The sequence below is a fragment of the Nematolebias whitei genome, chromosome 4 (assembly GCF_014905685.2).
Source record: "Nematolebias whitei isolate Nwh7 chromosome 4, NemWhi1, whole genome shotgun sequence".
NCBI lineage: Eukaryota > Metazoa > Chordata > Actinopteri > Cyprinodontiformes > Rivulidae > Nematolebias > Nematolebias whitei.
The window spans coordinates 45063013-45069007 of NC_056501.1; positions in this window are offsets into that span (position 1 = coordinate 45063013).

The following is a 5995-nucleotide window of genomic DNA, read 5'->3' on the forward strand; positions in this document are numbered from 1 at the left end:
TGTTAAAGTGGCTCAAGAAAAATCTTCATTTTTAAACATCAAAAGGGGACTTCCACAGGGCTCTATATTAGGGCCACTGTTATTCAGTCTCTTTATAAATGACCTTGTATGCAATGGTGTAAATTGCCAACTTTACACAGATGATGCAGTATTTTATACACCTGCTAAGACACCACAACAGGTGGCAGATGGGTGTTACGGTGTGGAGGGGGGGCAGTCGGGGGGTTTTTGTGGTGCGGGGGGATCGGGGGGGGGGGGGTGTCCATGGTTCCTCCCCCAGAAAATTTGGAATAAAAGAGATGCCATTTCCTGCATTTTGGTGTATTTTAACAGGTTGTTAAACATCTGTAAACCTTTGATTAAATTGATTAAAACCGGGTCTCTCTTGTAAATGACGAAGCTCAATGAGACTAACAACCTGTATAAATAAAGGTTAAATTGAAATTACTATTTTAGCGAACAGTGAATTACAACAGCTCCGATTCTGTCAAGCGTCCCCCCCCACCCCACAAACACACACAAACTTCACTGTCTGACCTGAACTCTTATCAGCTGAATTCAGTCCTGCGCGTTGTTCTGCTCCAATCTCTAAAACCACTGCTTCAATTCTCTGTTGTCCAGCTATGGATAATCCATCCATCTATTAATTTTACATAATAAATTGGACTGTCTTTTCAACATTTTGATCGCTGGTATTTTGACAAATTTTGAAAAGTGATGTGAATAATACACGTCAAACATTTCACTCGTATTTTTTTTTTTTACTGTAAGCTTTTTTATTTATTATATTTGAAATGTATGCAGGAGTTCTGACACATTGGCAGTTGTGCATGCTCTGCAGAGCTGTCTGGAGACGCTCCTGTGCGTAAAACGTGCACTGTCTGCAGGGTGCACAGCTGAGCAGGTGAAGCTGACACCCCAGTCACGTCAAAAATTCCAGTAAATACAATGAGTGGTTAGTGCTACGTTTGCGCTGGTTTGTGCCGTTAAAATTATCATTTGTGCTGCTTTGGTTTCTGAGACACAGCTGAAGGTGGATTAAGACGCTTCATCCCCGCGGGACATGTGGTCAGAGTTTCTGCTGGCAGCAGCGTGTATGCAGGCTGTTGCACCTGCTGCAGAAGTAACATCCACACAGACATGGACAACATCTCCAGTCATTGTATTTTTAATAAATAATCAAAATAAAAATGCGCAATGACTTTTATTGGCAGAGATATGAGCTGACAGATCCGATTGAACAGTTGCCGGAATGCACATGGTGAAAATGAGGGAGCTCCCGGATTTTGTTCCGGCAGGATCCGGCTCAAATTAACCACTGGTAACAGCCATATGAATTGCACTTTAACTTATATTAAATGAAAAGTGTTAAACATTATTTATTAGCATTAGTCACCTGCGATGCTGTCTCACTTGTGGAGGCTTGTTCTGCGAAAACATTATCCTCTATGATTTTGTCATACATGCCCAACAGTGGTCCAGTTTGAGCCTTCTTCTTGGGTGGGATGTCTTATGTACTGGCTTCTTCATGCTGATCACCATCTTTGAGGCTGGTGGCCATTTCAGAGACAGTGTTTAGTAGCATGCTACGAGCTCCCACTTTCCCATTTTGCTGTTGAAATAACAATCTTAGAATCATGCATCCAGCATGGTTGCAATAGCATATTGACATTTACTTTGTACACCATAAAAGTGAGTACAAACAGCTTCCAGTAGAGTGTTTTAGGCTTTCATCACACCACTATCCAGCTGACTTCTTCTGCTAAGCAGCCGAATTAGTGCCACCACTGCTGGAATGATCTCCGAAATACACGCCTGTGCAGAACTGGTCTCTCTGGTCAGCTGCTCGAAGGGCTCTAGCAGGGTGATCATATTTTCAAGAAATCCCCACCGGTTTGCCGTTAGAGTCACTGAGAGGTCAAAATCAGCAGCATAAGCACCCAAAGCCCTCCTCTGCTCCACCTGGCTCTGCATCATATAGAAAGTTGAATTCCACATGTTACCCTTGTTCTAGAATTGCGCCGCTCAAGGTGGCTGCATGTTGGAGCAGCTCTGTTACATTCATTTTGAGATTTTGCTTTTGGAAACTTTAACTCCTCTTTTTCTGGATGTAAATCACAATTTTTTGGATGATGGTTTCCTCTGGTATCGGATGCTGTGCAGCTGGAATGATTTTTACTGAAACCTTTTTAGTTTTGGACATTTGTTATGATGCGTAACCATGGCAACAAGGCAGTTTACGACAACCAACAGCAGCTGATTAACATTTCAAAAGCTCAAATAATATCTCAACTACAGCCCCAAATCTCAAATGAGTTGAAAAGGATGTTCTTTGGACGCATTCTCATCTACCTGCCAGCTGTGCTCGAGTGCCTGACCACTGAGATCCTGGAACTAGAAGGAAACACGGTTCATGACAGTGGAAGGATAGGATCGTCCCTCGGCACCTACAGTTGGCTGTCCGCAGTGACGAGGAGCTCAGCAGACTGCTGGGAGGAGTGGCCATCGCTCTGGGAGGAGTTTTGCCCAGCATTAGGGCGGTCCTACAGCCCAGGGGAACCGAGAGGCCAGCCGAGTCTGGGTGGACGGATCAGATGGCATCTGTAGCCAGTTTCTTAGGATCCACTGTGGGATGGACATTTACAAGAGATCCTTCCTGTCTACAGCCATCAATGTCTATAACATCTCTTAATGAAATGAGGATAACGAGTTACAACAACAAATTATTTCCCTGTGGGATTAATAAATTATTTTTGAATTGAATTTGAATTGAATTGTTAGACACGTCTTGTAGCCTTTTAATAGACATCCCAAGTTCATTCTGTACATCTTAAAGTCAACTGCAGGCAAGTTGTGAATGTTTAAAATGTCCCACTAATTTCTTTGCCACAGCCACAACATCTGTAATACTGCGCTGGGACAGCACACCTTCGTTTACAGCAAGCTGCAGGCTGTGTGTCATGCACGGCAAACTTGAGGCACCTAAATCAGTCATTGCCTTTGTCATGTTACATGCATTATCTCTCACAACAACATGCACATTCTCCTTTGGGATTCTCCACTTTCCTAGCATGCCATCAAAAGCAGCTGCAATGATAGCTCCATTGTGGGATCCTCTGCACTCCTATGCATGAAGGACAGCCTTTTTAAGTTCAAAGTTTTTGTCTATCCATTGTGCCGTAAGACTAATCATGCTAACGGTGCTAACACAACGTCCAAATATCTGTGGTAAAACTCACCCAAGTGCTATCGACTATTTGCTTCTCAGTGACATTGGAAATGACGGCTTATAATGCGGAGAAGGTTACATCAGAAAAATATCTCTGACTGGGGACAATGTAGCGAGTCTCAACGTAGTCCAAAAATCTTTGCAATCCAACATCCTCAGCAAATGAAAATGGTTGGTTATCCAGAGCAATACACTCCATCAGTTTCTGAGTGATGCCTTTTGCCCTCAGGTGGTTGCAGCTGTATTTCCTTCTATATGTATATATATATATATATGTATGTATGTATGTATGTATGTATGTATGTATGTATGTATGTATGTATGTATATATATATATATATATATATATATATATATATATATATATTATATATATATATATATATATATACATATATAATTTAGACAAAACTTTATAGAACGTCAGTAATCTTGTTCATTTTAGTTTCGTCTGAGTCACATGCTGTCACCACTCCCTTTTTTTCACTTTCTCTAAATATACAAAATGTTTTGTTTTGTTTTCAGTTTTAGATTGGAAGAGAGAAAAATATGCGTTAAAAAAATTTGACTCATTCAAAAGCATTTTACATTCATCATCTTTTAACAGTTTCATTTTCTTTCATGCCACAAAACAAAGAGAAGCTTCAGAGATCAGGAGCAGGCAGCACGTCATCGACCCAGCTCTGGACTGCAGACAACACCACACAGGTATCTGTTTGTCTGCAGGCTCTGTGCTCCATGGTCTTCTGCCACAAAGGCAAACAGACCTCTCTGGCTCGCCTCAAAGGACCTGTGGTCGTGTTGGATTTCTTGCACAAACAGTGCGGGCCCGTTTCACATGATCACAGCACTTTTGCACCACGGGCAGTCATGCTGGGATGGAGCTAAAGGCGTCCTCTCTGTGGGACACACGTCTGGCATATGCTGCGCTGTAACCTGAGAGCGTTTGTACGGCGGGCGACACAAAGTCCCCCTGGTGAACGCCCTCTCCTTATATCTGAGTGTACTGTCCGGCCTGTTGTTGCTTTTCTTCAACAGTTCTAAAGCTTTGGTATCATCGATCTGACTACACCCATCTTATTATCTTGTTCTTTTAAAAATTAATAATAATAAATAAAGCAGCTGCCAGATTCTGAACAGCTGCTCTGTTTTCATTTTGATCAATTTTTCAAAGTGTTACTTGTTGATAATCTATAAACAAGAAAACCACAACAGATGTAGCTTCTTTGAAGAAATATGTGTCGTGCGCTGGTCTTTATGACGGAGATTTAGAATGTTATGTCTTTATGTTCAGAAATGGAAGAACTTTCTGGTGAATCCTTGAAAAATAACAATTTCAATCTCATAAGATGTCACACTGAGTATGTGTTGTGAAAGACGTTCAGAAACTACCACACACATATTGATGGCAATCAGTGAAAAACTGACAAGTTAAAAATATTTTCCACTCAGTGCCCTGAGATGACTTCTGTTGTGACTTTGCACCAGATTTGCATTCAGGCCTAATAAATCTGGACCGAGCCCGTAGTTTCAGTTTTATTCCCAAGCCCTACCCTGACCCAACAGATTACCGGTAATTAGGGTGCATTCACACCAGCCCTGTTGTCCTGAACTCTAGCCCGTTTGCCTAGGAAGTCTGGTTCATTTGGGGAGGTGTGAACTTGCCATCGAACTGGCCCAGGCTAAAACCTAGGTCTAGGTCCAGTAGAAGAAAACTCGAGCGCGGTTCAGTACAGTGTGAATGTAAGCAGACCGGGCACTGCTCCGCAAGCAGGAAGAGGACTACAATGCAGGGCAAACAGACACGCATTTCTCTTACCTCATATGGAGCTGTCAGCTGCCTCGTGTGAAAAACAATATTCTCCATGGTCTTCTGCCTCATCTTCTGCTCATGCTGAGTCCATTGTTGAAAACTGACAAAATAGAACTCCTAAAACTGATAAAATCTGACGCCACTCCGTTTTTGTTTTTATTTCCAGAAGAAGAAGAAGAAGTGTCTTCAGAGGCTTTTGTGTCGCTTCTTTCAGTTCTTGGTGCAGCACCCCACAAGCGAGTGGGGGAACAGGTTGGTTCAACAGGTTGTCTCGACTGCACAGTGCAGTGTGAATGCAAACGCACCAGCTCAGATGTAAACAAAATGTTATGAATATTGGTCCCCAACCGAACCGAGTCTACCGGACTATATGGTGTGAAAACAACCTTAGAGGGGCGACCCCCCCCCCCCAAAATAAATAAATAAATAAAACAAACAATCAAAATTATTATTATTTTTTTAAATTAAGCTTTTACTGCATTTGTAAGCAAATCAGTTTGACATGATAGTTTTAAAAATATAATGAAAGGAAGATATAACATTTATGTTTATTACCAAGTCACCAAATGAATATTAACATCCAAAATGAATAGACAAAAAAATCAACTCTAAAGACAGGCTATTATACAGATGAACAAAACTATTTTTAGAGCTAAATTATTTGGAAAAATACCGAACAAGCCGTTTTTAATTGAACGCGCAGCTCACTTTGGCTTTTGTAGATGCTGCTACTTCCATCACCACAGATGACAGCAGGTGCAGAGACACGCGCAGTCAGCAATCAGCTGATCCATCCATCCATCCATCCATCCATCCATCCATCATCTTTACCTGATTCTTCCTTTTTGGGTAGCTGGGGTCGCTGGTGCCCATGTCCAGCAGTCACTGTGCAAAAGGTGGGGGACACCCTGGACAGATCACAAGTCCATTTCAACCGGTGAGTCAGTGGATGT